This window comes from Corvus cornix, chromosome Z (genome assembly GCF_000738735.6).
Source record: "Corvus cornix cornix isolate S_Up_H32 chromosome Z, ASM73873v5, whole genome shotgun sequence".
Lineage (NCBI taxonomy): Eukaryota > Metazoa > Chordata > Aves > Passeriformes > Corvidae > Corvus > Corvus cornix.
In genome coordinates this window covers 12,494,828-12,517,373 of record NC_046357.1, presented here as the reverse complement: position 1 = coordinate 12,517,373, position 22,546 = coordinate 12,494,828, and the positions used below count along the sequence as shown (strand labels likewise).

Below are 22,546 nucleotides of genomic sequence, written 5' to 3'. Positions count from 1 at the left end.
TCTGAGAAGCTGCAAGATGACACTTTAAACTGTGTTACTGGAAAATCTGTGGTAGGCTTGAAAAAAGTTATTGATCCTTCTTTCTTCTATCTCTGCTTTCAAGGCACAGACAACTAAACCATCATTATTTATAAATTCTGGCAAATGTAAATAGAGTCTTGAAACTTTACTGGACCTTAAGTTTTCAAGGTTCTTGATTATTTATCTTTAGAAATGTGATACTGTCATGTGACAGAGGCTTGGCAGAGCTCTACTTTGTGCACATATCTGGAGTTGAATTGAGTCATAAATAATGACCTATGATTCTTTCCCTTATGCTTAATGTATATTGTGACAATTGTGTGTAACTAAAAATGAGGAAAAAAGTCTGGAACAAGGACAGAGTTTTTCAACCTGATTGAAAGATAGTGAGTTGAAACACTGAAAGATTGTAAGCGCTTGATTTTAAAAGTCATATTTATGTATCATGTTTGAGGATTGCACATCAAGAATTTTACCCCTTGTCATCCTGTTCAACAGATTTGAGAAAAAAAAGGTTGGATTATTACCCTGGAAGATATACATATACATATACATATACATATACATATACATATACATATGCATATTTTGATGGTGTTGTCAATTTTCCTGTTTGATGTTCCTTACCTTCAGTCTTCAAATGTTTGAGGTGACTTAGACAATGTGTTTGGATTACTTGCTAATAGTTCAAGTATCTAATTCATGAGAAAGAATGACACACATGTATCTGTCACTTCCCATTGAAGGAGAGCTAAGAGCTGTTCAAAGAATTGTGAGCAAAGGTGAAGGAGCTCCACTTCTATTTTGTTAAATAATAAGGCACAGAAAGATAGCATTGTTAAAACATTCCCAAATAGCTGTGAATGGTTCATTTTTAAAAAAAAGTCACCTTAAAAAAACCCATCACCATAAGCATACACACCCTCTTACTCTGTTTACTGAAGTCAAAATTTTAGAAGAGGAATGCCTTTTTTCCATAATTCTTCTCATTGTATAAATACTATTTGTGATATGTTGTTTGATAATTTGAAACTTGTTCTTCCACTTACACAGCAAAACCAATACTCGTGACATAAAATAACTGAAGCCATCCATGGTAGAGAACATACAGAAATATTAAGAAACAATCAACCCAAGGTCTTGTCTTGTCCTCTCGCTATGGTTTCTCCATCTATAAAATAAAGAAAAGATAATGAGTTACTGTGTGAAATATTTTCAAATCTGCAGATGGGAATCTCTGCATGGGAACCAGATATTATTTATTATAACTAACATTAGCAATATTGAGTAAAATCTACATTTTGGGAAACTAGCTTACACATAGAACTTTTGCTAATTTAGACACCCTTATAGAGATGCAGATTAAACGTAAATATATATTTATATTTCTTTTCATCCAAGCAGCTGTACAGCAAGTCAGTATTTCACAAACTCATACATACCGTACTTTCCTTTCAGAGTCTAATAGGAGACAGGATTCTGGATGTGTAACAAACAACATTAGACAGTCTGAAAAGACAGGCCTGAAAATTTGAAACCTTAGGGAAAATGTTCATGATAATCTGGATAATGCATGCAACCAGTATATACTTTTTCACTCTACACATGTCCTCTGACATCACTCTTGGCCTTAAGAATTGAAAATGAGGGTCTAATAAAAGTTTCCAGTTTTCCATAGATAATGTAGCCTTCCAATAGACATGGGTTTAACCGTACTTAAAATATTCCAGGAAAACTCTTTTCATGTGTATTGGGTTTGCATGGCCTGGTTTTTGGTAGCACGGGGGTGGGCTACAGGGGTGGTTTCTCTGAGAAGCTGCCAGAAGCTTCTTCCATGCCCAGCAGAGCCAATCCCTGGTGGCTCCAAAGAGGGAGGTGCTGCTGGCCAAGGCTGGGCTGATTGGAAATGGTGGTAATGTCTGTGTGATAACGTATGTAAGAAGAAATCAACTCAAAAGTTGTGGCGTAGTAGTAATTCTGAGTAGAGAAGAGTGGAATGAGACCAAGTAAGAAGAACAACTCTGCAGTCACCAAGGCCAGTGAGGTAGGAGGGGGAGGAGATGCCCATGGTGAGGCAGCTGTGCCCCTGCAGCCCGGGGATGAGCCCCACCCCAGAGCAGGTGGGTGCCTGAGAGCCCACAGGAGACCCAGGGAGAGGGGCCCAGCTCCCAGGCTGGAGCAGCCTGTCCTTGAGGGACTGCACCTGTGGAACAGTGACCCACTGCTGCAGCAGTGTGAGGGGGACTGGTGCCCATGGGATGGACTCACATTGCAGCATTTGCAGGGAGCTGTTGCTTGTGGGATGGAGCCATGCTGGAGAAATTCATGGAGAACTGTCTCCAGTGGGAGGGACCCCACAGTGCAGCAGGGGAATGACTCCTCTCCCTCACTGGTGAGAGAAGCCCTGGGTGATGAACTGACCACAACCCTCATTCCCTGTCTCATTGCACTGCTGGGGTAGGAGGTAGAGCTGGGAAGGAGGGAACAGGGTGGGAAAGGCGTTTTTAAGGGCTTATGTTAATTCTCATTATCATCTGATTTTTTTAGTAATAAATTCCCTTCACATCTCTAAGTTGATCCCGTTTTGCCCACAACGATATTTGGTGAGTGATCTCTCCTGGTCCTTATCTCAAACCATGAACCATTCGTTAAATTTTCTCCCCTTTGTCCAGCTGCAGAGAGGAGGGAGAGCAGCTTGGGTGGGGGCCTGGCATCTGGCCAGCATCAACCCAAAATGTTATGTCTTTTCCTTTGTTCAGATATCAAAACTGTTTATTTAGTTCAGCCCACCTTTTATTAGAGGTAATTTTCATTTTTGTATCTGACCTACAGAATAAAATACTGCTTTGCTGTTGTAATGAAGTGAGTAATATTAATCTCTACACCAGAATGTATCTCTTTGTGGGAATGCTAATTTATGAATATTAACATATCATCATTCTTCAGGTTGTTAACATAGTGAATAACAGATTTTCTTGGGGGGGGGCGGGGGGGTGTTGGTATTTTGCTTCGGTGTCTTGATTTTACCTATTTGGACAAAAGAAAAGAAGCATCACTTGGGTTATAGGTAATTCACAGTCCATTCTTTTGCCTAATTCTTTCCTCCACAATGACACTAATCCATGGATAGTGCCCCATGAAACTGTGGCCTACGAAAGCAGTGAATAAACCAGAAAATGTATACCCTTTACTGGGACTGGAAGCTATAAATTCCATGAAGAGTCAGCTGTGGGTTTGTTGCAGGTTTCAAGTAGTTGGCTACTGTGCAGGCATGCTCCCTCAGGATCACGTCTGAAACCAAAATATAAATCAAAACATTTTAATTCATTCACAAGGTTTCATCCATTCCATCTCTTTAAAGATGTCAAAACCACTACCCTTGCCTTAAGCATTTTTAAGCCATTCTATAAATTTACTGAACATACTTCTGTCTGAATGTGCATAAACTATTCTCTTTAAATCAAATGAGAAACTATAAATAACATTAAACCTTATTCGAGATTCAGATTCAATTGCAGATTCAGATTACAGTTAAATTTAGATTTATTTCATTAAATGCATTAAACATGATTCATGCTTTGTTCTTTCTGAAAAATCAAGACTGTTTTTCCATTTGAGAAGGCAATATTTCTGACTACATAGTTGAAGAACCTACGGCAAAAAACACAATGCAGCTCAAGCATTTCCTGCAAGAATTACCTGTGAACAATAAGATAGTAACAGACTTCTTTGTGATTTCTGATATTAACTGCTCAGTTGTTTATAAAATTACAGATTTCACTGTTATTCTACATCCTTCTAATATTTCTTCACTAGAATAATTTTTATTACTGGTTGGTAGATAAAATACTGCATCATTTCTGGATGGATATCTCTTCTACAGAAATGCCTTTAGGAAACTTCATTAATGTTTGGGGACATATATACTGGGGAAAAATTAGACTGATATGAGTCCATATATATATATATATATATATATAAGAATACTTCTTATTACTGTCTTTTTTTTCAAATTTTTCTGATGAACAAAGGAAAAATACATTTCATGTTCCTGTCCAAGCAAACAGTACTTCATGACAAATGTAAAAACTACCTTCCAGATATCTTCCATATCTGCTGCATATTTTGTGATATTGTTTTGTGCAAGCCTGCTTAGAATGAAATAGAAATACAGCAGTTCCCTGCCATTTATTTTACTAGTGGACTGTGCCAGCAAAGCTTAGGAACAAACCTAAACAGAGAACAGCAACATGCTGTCTGAAGCTGTCCTATGGCAGACCAACACTTATTATATAAAATTTCTGCAGGAATTCAGCCAATGGAGTTGGGTTGCCTGCAGCTTCTAAACATGACTGAAAAGCCATAAAAGGCAGGCAAAATTATAGAGGAAACTGAGAAAGGTATGCATCTTCCCTTTGTGCTCTGAAGTACAACAAATACCAACAGAAGGGTGGGGATGTCCTCCGGTAAATTTTGCTGCACCAACATTTTAGTAAACAAACAACAGTGACAAGCATTAGAATTTGTGTCCTCCAGCAGTACAAAACCGGTAACTTACACCTACTGCCTATTAGTTATCTAAGTAGTCAATTATTATATTAAAAGTGTTATATTCAGTATAAGTCACTTGTGTGGGTTTTGGGCATCTCCCTGATGGAGTTTTACAGAATTTTATATTGTTATAGAAGGCCTTGAAACCTTGGATAAAAATGGTTGAAGCAATGGGCGAGGAAGGTGTATAGAAAGAGGAAGCTGGTCTTTTTTTGACCAAGTAATAAAGTCGGAAAAAACAAGCAACTGTTATCCTTGTATTTACTTATTTTGAAATTATTTTGAAAGAACTATATTTGTTTCACCCTACTAAATTTGATGATTTTCTCCTTTTAGTTTCCCTTTTAAATAACTGGGCTTTTTCTCAGATCTTAGTTTCAAAACATTAAGGTTGCAAAAGTCTCTCAGATAGAACTAGCTATGGAAAGTCTTGCCTGTGTTCAAATTCTCCAAATTTCTCTTTATAAAACTATTAGTTCTGGCAAGTCAGAGCATGCCTCCCAGTTGTATCCTGACTTTTTTGACTGTAACTTTGTTGCAGTATTCTGCAAATTTCTGTGCAATATCAGCCTCATGTTTGGTTTCTTTAATAGTTTAATATTTAAATTTTACTTTCAGTAGCAGGAGAAAAACAGAGACTGGAGTAATCTCCATATGTAGCACTGGTGCTTGAAATAATAGATCGTGGAAAAAATACAGTCAGTTTCCCTTTTATCAATGGTATTTACTTCTGAGAGCCATAGCTCTTGTTCCTGGCATACTACAATGATTTGTGGTTTCTTTTAAAACACACTTCCATGCAGACATACTTTGCATTTTTGCTGGTAAAGCAAGCACAAGAATCCACAAAGAGGAATTATAAGGTGCCTGGTTCATACATCTCTTCCATTTCACAAAGACCATCCAAACTGAGCAGTTCCACATCTCCCTTCCAGCCCCAGCATATCAGAAAGATGAGGGAGGATGTATTGTGTCTGGTTTTCTTTTCTTTCTTTTTTTTTTTTTTTTTTGATTCAAATGAACACTGCTTGTTTCATAATGAGTGTTATTTTAACACATTACATCTTTGTTATGATAAAAACCCGGGCATGAAGTCCAGCTAAATTACTAAGAAAATACTAGACCTTTTTAGTTGTTTTTCATGTTGATAAAAATTGCAGCTTCTGAATGAGAAATTCAGAATTCTCAAGGAGAAGAAAAAAAAAAAAGGAAAAATCGTTCATGGAAGCATGCGGGCTTATGTACCCTGTGACCCAGCAAAAAGGAAGAACAAAATCACGAAGCGGGTTCTAATAACTTTTATTTTCCTCTGTGCACTGGTGCATTACAAATGGGCCTGAATGCAATTCCAGAGAAAAGCAACAGCAGAAAGTGTGGGGGAGTTGTAGAATACCTGCATCTTCGACTTCAATAAAGTGAGACCCATCACTTGTAACTGAATCCAGTTCAACAGAAACTTCTGTTTATTTTTATGTGCCACTTATGGATGGTGAGTACTCATAGGTTTTGGGTTGTTTTAAATGCTCCCTTTGCTCTCTGGTAGTGACAGGAACTGCCCACAGGGCTGCTGTTGATGTGCTCTACCTCTTCCAACTTTTAGTCATATAATTCACTTGTTTACAATTACTATGGCAACGCTGACTGCTATGGCAACACTTAATAAACTGACACTACGAAAGAAAAGATAAAAGAAAAGAAAAGAGGAAAGGAATAAAAGAGAACACATCTTGCGCTAAATTGCAGGAGGATAAAACATTTTTACTTCAGCTCGCTTGTTGCAGGACCAGATTCCAATCCCCTTTCTCACTCAGTAAGTGAAGGCACAGACCTGATTAAAGAGAAAAAAGCTAACAGAATGAATCAGACTATCCTAATTTACCCCATGAGGTTAAGTTTCCCACTTCCGCAGAGCTCTTTTTAATTCTCACTATACTGCTGACAAAAAAAACGCTTCTTTTAAACAGACCTTAATTTAAAATCCGTCACCATCACTGTTTTTACAAGTTACATGAATCATTCACGTTGTAAGTACCAGATATTTCTTAGTGTATTTAGCTTCAAAAAACTTCTGTACAGACAGTCTAATGAGCTGGGCAAACATTTTGCAGAGGGAAGACTGAGATACAGAAACCTCACTTAGAGATACAGACATTCAGTGCATGTAGTGTCATGAATTGCAGTTGAGAGCAAAAGCATGATACCATCTTATGCTTGGTCCTAGCCATGGCAAAGGTGAAAAAAGAAGTCATTGCCTTATAGGTTCAGAAATGCTCTATAAGAGCGTTCAAGTTATCTTAAATCCTAAGTTAAAAGACATGAAACCCAAATCTATTACAGGAATATTTTGTCACTACTATGTTCAGTCTCAGAAGGCTCAAAACAACCTGAATATGTTATTTTTGTTCATAAATAAAGAGCTACCAGCATGGCCATATTTATAAATATTCTAAGTTTCAATTTAGGCTTTAAGTTTCAAATTAAATTCCAGGTCACAGGGTGGAAAATAGTATTCTACTCATTTGAAAAATTGACACCTCTTAACAGGTTATATCTGGTTTTTGGACTGAAGATTTTTCAACCTAAATAGGCATTTCTGACTTTAGGTTTTTTATACTTTATGTAGAAGTGAGTCAACATCCTTATTAGGTTAACAGAATCCTAAGTTCAGAAGAGAAGGGTGCAGATTCAGCCTGAGTAAGAAGACAGTTCGAGGACAGAGCACCGCAAGAAAACTGGAAGGTGTGACCTTTCTGAGAGCACACAGTATCTCTGTGAACATCTTAAGGGTGTCCATGAAGTAATGGGATACTACAGCTTCCTGCATGGGCAGGAGTTTTGTAACGCTTAGAAGATAGGCTGTAACATGAAAGGCAGACTTTAGGTAAGTAGAGCAGAGGTTCTTAGACATCAGTGTGACAGAAGGGAAAGTACCTTAACTCTGAAACCCTCCTCCAGAGAGTCAGCAATGTATGACCTCTCTGGGATACAGCTAGTGGGGTTTTTAATCTGCCAAACCAATAACCAAGATCTGCCAAAACAAAAGCCAAGAAAAGGCAACTTTTTCTCTTCTCATAATCATTTTCAAGAAGTCTCTATCTGGCCTGCAGAATAAGCAGCCCAGGAGTATCTGTTCCTAGAAGTAATTAATGCAACTATTAAAAGTATCTGTTTTGCTAGTGTGTTATTTTTATGTTCCAACCCTAGCCAATATCCAAGCCACACAGCCATGCACTCACTTCCCCCCAGCAGCATGATGGTGAAGAAAATTGGACGGGTGAAAGTAAGAAAACTCACAGATTAAGATAAAGGCAGTTTAATAGGAGATGCAAAAGCTGTGCACGTAAGCAAAGCAAAGTAAGGAATTAATTCACTGCTTCCCATGGGCAGGCAGATGTTCAGTCAACCCCAGGAAAACTGGGTTCCATCACATGTAATGGTGACTTGTAATGGTGACAAATGCCAAGTGTCCCCCGCTTCCTTCTTCTTCCCCCAGCTTTGTATTCTGAAGATGACACCACATGGTATGGAATGTCCTTGTGGTCACTTGTGGTCAGCCATCCCGGCTGTATCTCCCCCCAAACAAACTTCTTGTGCTTCGTCAGCCTGGTGGGGTGATGTGAGAAGAGGCCTTGCCCTTGTGCAAGCACTTCTCAACAATAACAAAACCATCCTTGAATTATCAGCATTTATTTCAGCCCAAATCTAAACCACAGAGCCATAGAAGATGCTACGGGAGAAATTAACTTTCACCCAGTCAAAAACAGCACAATTATTTAGTAAATCTCAGTCATCTTCTGTGGAAAGAAGAAGCCATTGCGAAGTAAAGAAAGTAAGCAATTTAACTACTCACAATCACAATTAACAATATTTGGCAATGGAATTATAAAATATAAGGAGTCACAGAATTACTAGCAAATACCCAGCTTTGCAGAATGCTTGATTTGCATACAAATGCCGATGTAAGGTATTCACATCAAATTTTCATTTTTTTTTCAAAGCACTGTGACTAAGAAGATAATTTTCTATATAAGTATATTTGTAAACAGGAGTCTAAACTCAGAATTTATGTCTAACACACAGGGAAGCCTTTTATTCCCCATAGTTTTATAATATACTGTTAACAACCAAACAAACCAATGAAAATGTAGCTGAGAAAGTAATATATTCAGCAAGGAAAATCAGATAATCTTCTTTTTTATACATTATGTCTAAAGACTGTATTTTATGAGAAGATGCCACATTCTGCTATCAGCTAGCATTGTTTGAAAACATGGGCTTACTTCAAAAACCATTCTCTGAAAAACGTCTTTAAGGGATGTCAGGTCTGAGCTGACAAATTACCTGAACTTCTTTACAGACAAAAGTAATAAGATAGAAATATTTCACTCTTTTTCTCCACCCCTTTCTCCCCAATAAAATGAGTCACTAAATCTTTGAGATGCTTTCTACAATCTTTTCTGAGCTGTTTTCTAATTTCATTCATCAGGTGAGATCCAAAAAATTAGTTTGGTATTACAATGCTTAATGCTTCAGTGCCAAAAAGGAAAAACCCAAGGTGCTGAGAAATTACCTATACAGTGACTGAGAAGAAGTGACATATCTAGGTAGCATCCAGTCTAAAAAGGAGGCAATACACCCAGGTGGCAGGAAATGCTAAGGAAAAAGAAATCCCAGAATTCTGTGGCTTGCCCACCTGAAAACTGCAGTGATGAAACTTCAGAACTCAGAGACCTTGGACACATGTGGTGCTGACACATGTGGTGCTGACACCTGGGGACACTTCCCAGTCAAGGAGGTGATTGAGCTGAAACTGCTATTTTGTTATTGATGCCACAAGTTAATTCTCAGCCAGATCAGTCCCTCAAATTGGCCAACTGTTTCGCTTGGCTAGAATTCATTCTGGCAAATAAGACATTGGACAGCAAGTTGAGCAAAGGCTTACAGAAATCAAGGAACTGCAGCATAAGGGTATGGTATAACGGTACAGCTAAGGGCAACTACAGCTGAATGCTGCTAACAGGCAGAACAGCTCTCCGCTTGGCCTGTGGGTGTTTGTTCCTTCCCTTGCATTAGCAATGGTGCTTCTTTGGCACTTCAGTCACCCCAGTCAGGAAGCTAAACTGACTTAAAACAATGTTATAGCGGGAGAAAAGCTGCATTCCCATCAGATCATCCCACTGTCTGTGCATCCACCTCCATACCGTGCAAAACACTGAGGAGGGCAACAGGAGTCAGAGAAGCGAGGCAAGGACAGCATATACAGGGAGTGAAGAGGAGACAGGCTGGACTTGCTGCTGGAATGTCAGAACTGTTTGCAGTAGATCTCACCAGCTATTAACAGCAAAAACCAAAGTCGAGAATTTCAATACTGACACAAAGATCATTGTTTTCTCCTAAAAGTGTAAAATTATGTAAGTTAAGACCAGTAGTTTTATCTTTAGCACAGAAATCTACTGATTTGAACACTTTCCTTGTCATTGGGAAATGCTGGTTGTGTTCTATTTTCAGAGAGGGGGTGTATTTTGGTGTTACATCACATATGAAGTACAACTGTGAAATGTGAGCACATGAAATGTTTGGAGTATTTTGGGTTTTGTAGAGTGAGTAAAGATGTCAGTAAAGATAGAAAGCATTCTGTTTTTCATCACAGGATAAATGAGGTAATTACAAAATAGTGTGGGAAACAGAAATGAGATTTTAAAAAAAATATATATGCAGTTAATTCTGTAAATATAAACCCACCTTCTATAAAATTATTACCCTTTGTGTTGCTGTCTGTAATGTTTTAATGCTTGTTCTGTCTAGAAATACAATCTGTCCCAACACAAGAGCAGATATATTTTAACAGACTTTTTTTTTAACTCTGTCCACTCCATGGAGTATAGCTATGTCCTTATCTTCCTCTTCTTTGGACTCTTACTTTAGTCTGGATACACAAATCCCTGAATAGTGAGTACAAAATAGCATCTCTTTCTTTACTCTTCCTCAGTTTCAGAACTTTATATGCAACATTAGTTAGCCTTAAAAAGTTTCTCCAGGTTTTAAGGCATTCAGTCCATTGCCTACTTATTGTTAGGAGTCTTTATAGACATCCAAGTGCTAACAAATGCAGAATAAAAGAACCTGTTTTTCATGTTGCCAGAGGAAAACTTCAGACCAAAGGAAAAGCATGAAAAGAAATATTTGTTCAAGATTCTCTAAATGTCACTGAGGATGTGATTTCTAGTAATTCAGTTCTAGTAATGGCATTTCCTGCATTTTCACACACATCTCTCAGCTGAAACAATTCATGTGTAAGTAAAATGAGTGTGTAGTCATTGCTAATGCTTTAATCATGTTATGCAGATACTGAAGTCACGGCTGCTACAATTTCTTATTTTACCCCTTCAGAACAAGATGAAGCAGAGTAGAAATAAATTTCAAACCTTAATTAAATAAGCCCTGTTTTCTTTTTTTCATCTTTCATTCAAAAGAACTCTTTTGTTCTTAGTCCCCATCTTTGGCAAAATCAAAAGAAGATCAAAATCAGGCACTCAAAGTGTAATTTTTGCAGAACTTGAATGCTTTCATTTGTGATAAGCAACATCTGCAGTACCAAATGTTTTAAACCAAAATTATTTACCTGTCCAAACTTGACATGCTCTGCATTCCAGATGCACTGTCAGCTATGCAGCTCTCACCTGAGGCCACTTGGAACCCACAGCAACTCATCCCTGTGCCTAAGACCTTAGAAAAAAAATAAAAAAATAAAAAAGAGGAGAAAAGGGGGGGAAAAAAAAAAAAAGAGGGGTCCTCTGCAGTAGAGAAAGTGAAGCTAATATTTACTTGGAGATGGAAACTCTGAGTGAAGAGAAGAATTTGTCCTGAGGGTTTATGCAGCACAGAAGTGGGTGTAAATGATCTCATTCTTATCTTCTCCAAATTTGCCCAGTAATTTGAATTCCTTCTAGACCACTTCACTAGGATATCTTAACACCAAATTATTCCTGTAGCTGGCATGACTAGTTTTGTAGCCACTTTTATTCATAAAACCAGATTTTTCCTAAGTTGTTCCCTAATAAAGTGTAAGTTTACACAATTACAAAAACAGAATGGAACACTCTCTCTAATTCTGTCTCCTAAAGCTAAATATTCTACAGTAACCATAAGGGAAATAAAGTAGCAAAAGTCTTCTAATTAAAGTCTGTTGAAACTGATCTTGTTCAGAGCATCAATTTTGTATACATTTAGGATTTGTCTCTTTACAAATTTTTAATTATGTGGGCCCAATTCTGATGTTTATGAATTGCATGTAGTACTCCCAAACCTCTTCTTTTGTGACTTCACATCCAAACGGATTCACTGTTTTCCTTCATCAAATACTTGTGTTTGGGTGAAGAGATACTATTAATAGTGATTGAATTACAGTAATCTTGACATCTGGAATGCAAGAAGTAATGCACCAGTGTCCTGCAAGACCTAAGTATTTTTTATCCCTGTGTCAGCAATACCCTTGCCTCTGTATTCCTTATGTCACTTTTTACACTTTCCAAAAGGACTGTGTGGCTATGTGAGAAATTCGCTTCCAGCACAAATACATCCCCTGTGTGCTACACCCTAATGCCTAAGTCTGCCCTGCTGGATTTCATAACAGAGACTGGAAGGAGACCTTGAGTTTACTTTGTGATGATGCACGTCTCAGGCCATGTTTAAAGAACATTACTTTCACTTCAGGAAAATATCAATAAGTTTGGCAGCTGAAAATAGTTCTGATTCCCCCCCTTTATCTGTAGTATGCTGCTGCCCAAATTACAACCTGTTATGTCTTTCAAGGTAATGCCCTCAAGACAAACATATATCAACACAATGACAGATCTGTTTGATTTAAGGCCTTGCTGCACAAGATCCAGCGAAATTTTGAATATCTCCAGTGATAGGGAGTCCACAACCTCTCTGGTCCCTATTTCAAAGTCTATCACCGTCTCATTAAAAAAAACATCTCATATGAAGTCCCTTGTTCCAATTTATGTTCATTGCCCTCTGTCCTTCCACTGGGTACCTCTGAGAAGAGATTGTGTCTGTCTTCTGTAGCCCCTCCCACATGGGAAATACTTGAAGAGAGCAGTAAGATCTGCCTCTTTTTTTCCTTCTCTTTTGAAGGCAGAACCACCCCAGTTCTCTCCTCCCATCTCACATGTGCTCCAGCCCCATGATCAGCTTCACAGCTCTCTGCTGGACTTCTCCAGCATGTCAATGTCTTTCTTGCACTTGGGAGTGCAAGGCTTGACACTGTAGTCCGACTGAGGTTTAACTAGTGCCAAATAAAGGAGAATAATAGGCTCCTTTGACCTACTGGCTGCACTCTAAAAGTCATCTTGTTAATGTGGTTGGCCTTCTGCAAGGGCGCACTAACATATCTTGTGAAAATATGCTGCTCCTAGCAGAGATAAAGGTACCTATGGTACTGACGCTGAGTTACAAGGCCAGCAACAACAAAGCTTCTGTTTGGACTGTACACTTAAATTTTATCATCAGGCCTTTCTTACTCTGATTTCAAACAAAACAGTCATGGATCTCTTATACTTTATCATCCACCTTAGGAGATATTCTCCACTCAAGATGGCAACTTAGCTCTTACTCCCTAAGGGAAAAATAATACAAACAGTATTTGATCCCAAAGACTGAAGAGCGTAATAGGAAAAACTGGTTCAAGGGAAGAGAGGTAATGAGAAGGAACAGGGAGAAGTAATGACATGGGAAGAAAGAAAGAGGAACTAATGAAAGGGCAAAATGAGAAATGGTAGGGGAAAGGGCAAGAGAATTATTGTAGCGGTGAAAGCTGGGAAGAAATAGTCTTTAGTCTTTAAAAGCATCTGGAAAGTCTGGCAACACTAGCAAAGGCCTCTTCTCAAGCCCCAGAGCCTACTGCAAAAACAGACCCTGCTGACCTCCTCTTTCAAACCCTTTTAAAGTTCTAAACACTATAAAATCTATCCTAGTGTTTCAAATAAACTCAGTGACTGCTTGCAGTGCGTGAATCCTTGATCAGTCCTTTGGCTCTGCATAATCAACTTTCCACAGTACACTAAGACTCTGGCATTGCTCCTCAGTGGCCAGTGCCAGCAGCAACCTGAGTTTCAACCATTTTAAATTTGGAAGGATTTAAATCTAAATTCAGGGACTGGTTTGGCCTAAAGAGACATTCTGTGCTTCAAATTTATTTTTTAACAAAATCACTCAACAAGTCTAGCAACAGTTCCTAAACCAGTTGATTTTCTGTTAATTTTTTGCTTTTCAGCTTTCGAGTTTTTTATTCAAACTGCCCTCCCATTTTTTTAGCCATTTGCCCCAACAGGATCAAACAGGGCATTTTTGTGAAATGAACTCCTTTCTCCATGACCACTGCTTTCACTGTGGACAGCAAAAACGTTGCAAATTGGGCTTTATTTATTTATTGTATTTGTTATATAACACCCATCCCCATGTATCTGGCTGCCCTACAAAAGTTAAAGGCAAGAATAAATAAAATAAGGCCATACCCAGTGGCCAGAGAGAAGCAGCTGTTCTGCCAAGAGAAGAGCCAAGAAAAAACAACTCTGAGAAAAAGAGCTGTTGAGAAAATCAAAATGATCAAAGATGCACCATCTAGAAAGGTCAGCAGAGTTTATTATTGAAGCTTTCACATGCCCAGTCTGCTTAATTGCCTTTTATAAGCATTTTACAGTCAGCCCTGGAGGCTAATGCAGGTGGAGATGGTGTGCAAACCTATCAATGGAACCAAAAAATGCTCAGCAGCTGTCCCAAAGTCACAGCAGTGTGAAAAAAAAAAAGAATGAAGACATTCAACTGTAACAGCTTAACAAAGATGAGAACGTTACATTTATTCGTTAGTCACCATCATAAAATTATGTAAAAGTTATTGTGTTTGCATAGCAGAAACCAACAAAAAGGAAATTAAATTATCTTTATTACTAAAAATGAATTACAATATCATAAGTACTGAAGAAAAGTACTTTTTTCCATAGTACAATGAAGAGATCAAAAATTCCAAAAACTGAAAAAAAAATTATTAGCACTCCATTTATCTCCAATCCTGAGTCTCTTATAGAGATATTAGCAAACTGCACTTGAAATTTGTCTCTCCACAAAACAGTAAGGGAATGTTCTCTGTTCTGTTTGTTAAACATAGCAGAATGCCGAAAGCAGATAAATTTTGAACCCCAGCAGTACAGCCATATGATCGTAAATTCCTGCACAGTACAAATGCCAGCCAGATCTGCCCAGCTTTTTACTCAGTGTGACTATATGAAGATGTTGAGCCCTGCCTGGAAGACATACAGACAGGATCAGTTTACATTCAAGCCAAACGATGTCATTTGTACGACTGGGCAGGCAAGGAGATTGTTCGGGTCTTTTGCTGTTGCTTTTTCCACATGTTCTCGGCTGAGCTGGCATGCTCCACTAGAGATACCTGCTTGTACTAGAATGTATTTTAGGGCACACATGGGCTGTGTGTCCTTTCTGCTTGCAGCTGTGCCAGCTCTCACTGCTACAACTCCTATTCATCCTTGGCTACTCACTGGTGCACCCCTTGCAGTGTTTGCCACGCTTTCTCTCCTGCCAGCAGAGCTTTCCTGTAAGCACCTCCTAAAACATTTCAGGCAAATTGAGTCAAATTTACAGGATTCAGTGGGAAACTTACATGTATGTATAGTTTAAATAATAAATTCTAACAATTCAAAGCATATGTCCAGGCTAATTTATAGTAATTGAAATTGATAAAGTAATGACGCCGTAAGTAATACCTGTTGCTGTAAGAATCTTGTATCTCATTTCCTTTTATCACCAAAATCCTAAACAAAATTAAAACTTCCTCTATCATGATAATCATGGTTTGAAAAGCCTGCATCTTATAATTGCAATAAATAACCAGACATATCTTTATCTTCCACCAAAACCCTCCATAAGGCCTCCCCCCCCCGCCCCCGGGCAAATTTCCAGCTATAAAGATTTTGTGGCTGTTTTCAGTCCCTGTATTCCTTTTAAAGGTACTTCCTCCCCAGTCTCCAGACTCAGAAGAAAAGACAGAGAGTGCATTCCATACAAATGTTACAGCAGACCCAATTCCCCAACAAACTGATTTGTTTAGTACAACCTACTTTATCCTATGTCTTCAGACAGAAAGCGCTTCAGGGCACAGTGTGTCTCTTTTCTGTGGTTAAAAGACACAAAAGGCCCAGCCCGCCCTGGGGACCTGGGTGCTATCTGGATTCTAAGAGATGCTTTATCTCCCTTCATCATCAGGCCATCCCAACAAGATATCATCAGGCTGATGATTGGTCTGCTGAGGCTCTTCAACAGTTGTCATCAGACATTAAATCCATATAAAAATGAAGGTACATTTCCTCTATTTCTTTTAAAAGAACTCCTTGTCCTTAGTCTCCCAGTATGTCAGTCTCAGCACAATGAAGCTGTGGCCGAATCTGGGCACAGTTTACCAACACACAGGACCCTGTAGTTGTTTACAGCCCAGTATAATCTGGCCTGATAGTCAGAAACGAAACATCCCAATATACACAGTCAAATGTGGATTTTTGAACATGCAGAATTTGCAGATGCCATAGGCATGGCAGTAAGTACCTGGAACACAAACCCCTGTGAGCATTCTGACTCTGCTGCCCATATGGAGTTACAAAATCACCATGCAAATACAGAGTGTTTTCTAAACTGCTCATCACATTAGGACCAAACCAAACACACACAGAGACCGAATTACCTGTTGTCCCTGAAGAAAATATTGCTTTTGATTGCAGGATTGAGGTTTTTGGCAGGGTACCAGGGAGCTCCCAGTGTGTCTGCCTGTATGACCCAGGAGTGTATATGGCTAGAGGGCAAACATAAGATTCCTGCTGAGCCAACATATCAACCTTTGTAAACACAAATATGGAATGAAAAATAAGAAGCAGCACAACCATATCATGCCATAGGTACATGCTGTATTTATTATTCTAGTGCAAATGCTCTGAATAAAAATATCTTTCTGGGGGTCCACTGCCTTTTCCCTCTAAAATTATGCATTTCTAAACCCACAACATCTGATGGGAATATTTTTTCTCAACTTGTATAAAGATCTTACAAGGAGAAATCTAGTTTAAATTTTTTTTTCTTGCTGCCTTTTCAGTTTTTATTTTCTCATTATGGTGTATCTGAAATCATTGATAGTTATTAAAATATATCTAAAGTATACCCCCGTAATGCTGTGTTCCAGAAAAACAGCTCTCCCTGAACCCTCAGTCACCAGCTCCCTGCACTGAGCAGGCTGCATTCTGTAGGAATAGAATTTCACATAAAACCTGTGTGGCAAAAGAAATTCTAGTAATTTGAATTGTCTGTTTTCATTGTTATGTAATTTGAAACAGATCTGAGGAAAATAGATGTTTTTCTAAAGTTGTTTTTATTGTCCTGTTTTTAACCTTTGATAGAAGATATCATAATGATGAGAAATACTGGGATTGCTGTTTCAATCCAGTTTCACTCTTTCAGCTAATTTGCACCTAGGTCTTACATGAAATTTCTTCGCAATACCCCTGGGAAGAAATTCATAGCTCTTACTGCAAGCTGTGTGATATATAATGTTTTTTTCTCTGATTTTGCTCAGAGGATACACATTTTTCTGGAAACAAACCAGCAAAATTTCTATACTTCATCTGAATCATAACTCTCGCATTTTCATGTGTTTAGAAACTCAACATTTTACTCTTCATTCACAAAGAATCCACAGGCACCACCAGAATGAGAGCTGTGCCAGGGGTAAGGCAGCTTCAAGATCAAAGCACATATTTATCAAGAAAACAATGAAGAATAGGAAAACAAAACCACTTTAACTATGCAAAGTCATTGTACATTCATACCAAGAAGATTTCACTCATTACCACATTTGTGACCAAAAGGGAGAAGCAAGCATAAAAAGGAAAGGCAGAATGACAATAATGAGGTTGAAAAATGCAACTGAGAGATTTCTCCCTCAAGTTTCACGTGTGAAATATAATCATTGATGGATTAACATGCTGGAAGTGAGAGGTTTGGAAGCTTTTCTGAACTCAGGAGAATGTCTAGTTTAAAAGTGGTGCTGTAGCTATTCTGAACAGTCTCTCCAAAAATGTTGTGAGAGTATCTATGGCAAAAGTATTGCAATATTAAACTTTCTAATAACAATTTTGTTTCACTCTTATTAAAATTTACAGTGTCAAAATGCAGGAGTGCCTAGAGGGAGAAGTTAATGTTTTCCTGTCTGCAAGACTCTTGTTCAAATATTCTACAGAATGCTACATTGAGAGCCTCAAAATACTGTAAGAAACATTTTCCAAATGTCATGATCAAGTCAACTTAAGTGAGTAAACCACAGTGGCAGTAAAACCAGAGAAATAATATATAAATGTGGTATTAGTGCATTTATTCTTTGATGATCCCTTTTAAGATTTTTCTGCTACAAATCCATCAGTCCAGAACTTTTTTCTTTGTGTAATTGCTGACTGGTTTTGTGGTTTACACCGAGCTCCTGTGATTCAAAAATGAGTGCAAGTACCGACTTTCACATGCTTGAGTATAGAAAAAAAGTCAGGGAATGATCTTACATACATTGTTAGAAAAGGAAAAAGCAACGTTAGTAAGGGCAAGGCTCTTTTTTGATTGTTTGTTTTGGAACAAATTCAGGAATAGAAGGACATTATTAGTATTGCAATATTGGCAGTACATAACCTCCTCAGGTCTGGCTGCTCTCATTAATTCCAAGTAAAACTGTGTCTGCTTTCTCTGCCCTGTGGTAGAACTAACATTCCTGTCCAGAGAGTGAAAGACTTCAAAGACCTTAGCATGAGAAGAGTAGTTTTAAGGTTAACACATATAGGTTCTTCAAATATTGAAGTCAGGGTTTAGAATCACAACACTGCACTCACTCTATGTCAGCATCCAGATTTCACTGATGTTTCATTCAGGAATTTTGATTTGTTAATAGTGGGAAGAAGGGGCAAGTAAACATGAAGAGCCATCTTTGGTTCTCTGGAAATAATTTTATATCCTATGCCAGCTGAGTTGAAGTGCTGGTTGAGACCGGCAAAGACCACAGCTCTTCCAAAGAGTTGTCTTCTCTCAGCTCTGACCACATTTCTATCGCCAGCTGAACTTTCCTGTCTTTTATTGTCACCTGTCTCTGATGCTTGCTGGATCCTTTTGTGATTTGGTCCAAGTTACAAAGCAATGAGAAGTTTTAAAATAGAGAAGCTCCTAAATGACTTGTAGATGACTTTGCAGCCCAGGTTTTATTCCAGTAATCTCACTGGTTGGTCAAGGATTCATTCAAAAGCCACATATAGGTCTTAAAACAAAACTAGATTTTGCAGGCTCATAAAAGGCAAATACAGATTTTAGGAAAGTTCTTTCTTCTGAGGACTTTTCCTGGCAAGTAATGTGATCAAATGGCCACCTACAGAATATTCATGAGGGCTAAAGTAATTTTGAAAGATCTTTGCTTAAGAAATGCCGAAAGAAATCAGTGGATACCTTAACATGTTTTCTCAGATTGAAGAATATCTTGTGAGCAAGACTGAAATCACCTGCTTAGCAGAATTTTCCTCCACAGTGGAGGATCTTCTCAAAACATCTAGCTTTCAACACAGTCAAAGATGCTGACTTATACTAATGCCGAGTAAAATAAACTTTTATCTACAAGTGACCTTAACATTAGAGTGTAGAAATATGTTGATTATTCTCTACTAGAAGAATGGACAATTTCTGCTATTTTTTATGGTGATTAAGAATTACCTCAGAACCTTCTGACTCAGAGTTAATTTGGGATCTGGTGGAATCCATATTAAAAATGTAAAAATAACTGAAAGGTTATGTTTATTTTGAAAGAAAAGAAGGACAGGAAAAGGAAAAGGAAAAGGAAAAGGAAAAGGAAAAGGAAAAGGAAAAGGAAAAGGAAAAGGAAAAGGAAAAGGAAAAAGGAAAAGGAAAAAGGAAAGAAAAGGTGGCTAAAATAATCTTGCTGCTTGAAGATTGCTATTTATTCTGGGTGCTAAGACCTCATCTAGGTGTGAAGTATGAGTATCCTATTATATGGTACTCTGTTGAAAGTACCAGAATGATGAGAATAGTTCTGAGGTGGTGAGACTGAGAGGGGATATTATCACGACCTGATGCCCTACTGCAGGAACTGAATTCGCTCCTCCTCCAGGGACCTTATGTGAAGCTCTCAGACAATGAATAGGACTGTAAATTGCTCTAACAGTGCTTAGGAAACCAGAGCTGAAAGCTGACTCTGAAAAGCAGTTTAGTAGTAAATTTTTTTTAAAAATTAAAAATTCAAGAGGATGCTAAAAGATTTCTGGCGCTCCTCCTGAGACAACTTTTTTACAGTAATCTACTTAATAGCAAAGGAGAATAATTTAAGAACTTCAACACAGAGATGATTCATAAAAAGGGACATGATAGGTTCTTTTACATGTGGCTTCAGAGGAAAAAGTTCAGAAAACAGTCTGACACAGTCGAAAAAAAAATTCTGAGTTTATTTTTACTTTTCAAACTTGTATGGATATTTGCAAGCTTAGTTTTTGTTTACTTGAAGAAACTTGAGGAAAACAATATTTGGGATGGGAAGAAGGCCTGTGAGCATTAAACTGCATCAACTACAAGAGTCTAGTAGGAAAAGATTACATCTGGGGTTAAAAAAAGCACCTCAAAAAGCTGTTAAAATAAGTAAAAGCACTCCAATGAAAAGAATCATCAGCAGAGAGTTTATGAAGCAGGATGAAGAGTGTTGAAATATTCTATATGAATACTATGTCTTAACTGTTCTCGTACAAAAATCCAAGTGAAAGCAAAGCTACAGGTGATGGAAATTGGGTACCTAGATGGCATCCATCTTGGATTACTGGGCAAAATGGATTTCCAGGATTATCTAGATATTCCTATTTAATACATTCTCTATTAATACATTCATCTGAAACACAAACAGTGTGATTCATGACCTCTGCACTACACTGGCTTTTTTGAGGCTTTGAGGGGCTTTTAATAAATATCTGCTAAATATTTTTAATGTGAATGAGGAAAAGTTCTGTGATGGGCAGAGAGCTGTACTTTCTGGATCACTGGTCCACATTTTACAGAGCAGGGACTTGTCTGTGGAAGATGGGACTCACAGTGAGAGAGGGTTCCTGGGGTTTCTGATAATGAAAATCAAAAATACATTGAGGGTTATGCTACATATCTATTTAAAGCATAATTCTGTAGTACATTGTTGTACAATTCACAGCAGTGAAATTAGGGGGAAGTGAAATTAGTAGCATTTTACACTTATTTTATACTACATCAAGAAAGCCCTTAGGCATCAGGAAAGAAAGGAATGAAGCTCCTCACACATCCCTGATAATATAGAGGAAATAGAAACCCAAAAATTTTAATCTGAGACAAAGCATATTTGATTTTCATGGTATTCACATAGGTCCATCAAAGTAAAATGTTATTCCTACAATCAAACAAGACTTCAACTGATTATGTTTTTTGTGCAAACAGGAGTTCTGAGTCTCATTTGTTACTGAACCACTGTAGGGTTTAATAGCTTGTGATTTTAAAAAGTTCTCATAACTTGTTTTAAACTGTTTGAATAGAGCATGACAAAAGTAATTGAATGCGATCATCTCATTTCACTCATCTCTCATTTTATTCTCCTATTTTGTGTCATTGAATCACTGGAACTCGCTCTGTAATAATTTTTCAGGAACCTGATCAAAGACTTCAATGCTCTCATATTGCTGGGCCCAGAGGAAGTCAGGAATTACAAATAATTTATAAGAAGTATTCAGATCTCAGAAAAAATCCTGGTTTAGTGATACTTTTCCCAGAGTGCCCTCTTCTCATAGGTGATATGTTTTTAACATTTAGCCTAAACCAAAATTACTGAGTAATTCTACAAAGAAATTTATAATGATTTTACAGAATTAATGAATCATCAGGAAAATAATATCAAAGCACAGCTGACTGGGCTCCTATTCAGCACTTCTGAATCACTGCTCATTGAGCAAAGCAATCACTGGACAATGGGGGTTTTGCCTGAGCAAAATGTGAGTCAGGGGACCTGGACTCGCATTGTCCTCACTGGGAGTTTTGCCGGCATATGGAGTGAGCTGAGACTTCTGGTGAATGGGAGCCATTCACAGAGTGGCTGAGCAAAGCACCCAATACATCACCATTCTGAAGTTAACACTAGGTGGTAGACATAACTGGAAGAAACACAGACATTTTTGGAGCCATGTGAAAGACTTGTATAAAGCAGCATTTCAAACTCATTGTCTCTTATTTCCCCTTATTTTGGCCTAAATGTTTTTGTTTTGAAAGGTATCTGGCTGTTCATTCCGACATTCCCTTTGGTTTAACAAATTAATTAAAATCCTTTTTGCATGTAGTTTGTAGGCGGAAGAGATGTCCCTGTTTGGAAGGGAAGAATTGACACCCTTGCAGTTTAAAAAACGAAATCTGTTCCACTGTCCATAGCCTCTATCACTGTTTAGTTGGAGGAGGGAGAGGTTTCTCACTAGCCAGTTTTCAGCATGCAGCTGTGTGAGTGCATATCCACTGTCTGTAGAGACATCCCAGGCTACATGCTGATGATACAAACTTGTCCATGAATCCATGTCAGTATGAGCAAGACCTTCAGTCCTGCTTCCCAAACCACTGAGAGCTGGTATAAGAAGAACACAAGTGAAAACTAAAGGAGAAAAAGAAGATACAGTGAACCAAAGAAAAAGAACAAGATGGCAGGACAAAAAAAGTAACATGAGAGACCAGAGAGAAAAGGAGTATTACAGACTACAAAAAGCTCATAAAATAAGGAATGGAATAGGCGTCTAAGAATCAAGTAGGGCCAAGGTCTAACCTTCCCTCAAAACCTGGATTCATTGATTCAAATGAAGACAAGACCTGTCCTGAGCCATTTTTC

The 22,546-nt window shown here is 38.1% G+C and overlaps 1 long non-coding RNA gene across 2 annotated transcripts in view; it reads right to left on the bottom strand.

The window, feature by feature from the left end:
• Positions 1–22,546, bottom strand: part of LOC104686610 — a 121,875-nt gene that overhangs the window by 40,826 nt on the left and 58,503 nt on the right. The window contains exons 6-9 of one of the 2 annotated variants that reach the window (XR_002044583.2): positions 16,328–16,435; positions 11,195–11,298; positions 3,206–3,312; positions 1,071–1,192 (exon numbers count right to left, since the gene is read on the bottom strand). This is a non-coding gene — a long non-coding RNA (uncharacterized LOC104686610). The remainder of the gene's footprint in view (positions 1–1,070; positions 1,193–3,205; positions 3,313–11,194; positions 11,299–16,327; positions 16,436–22,546) is intronic. The other variant, XR_002044582.2, reaches the window with a different exon arrangement.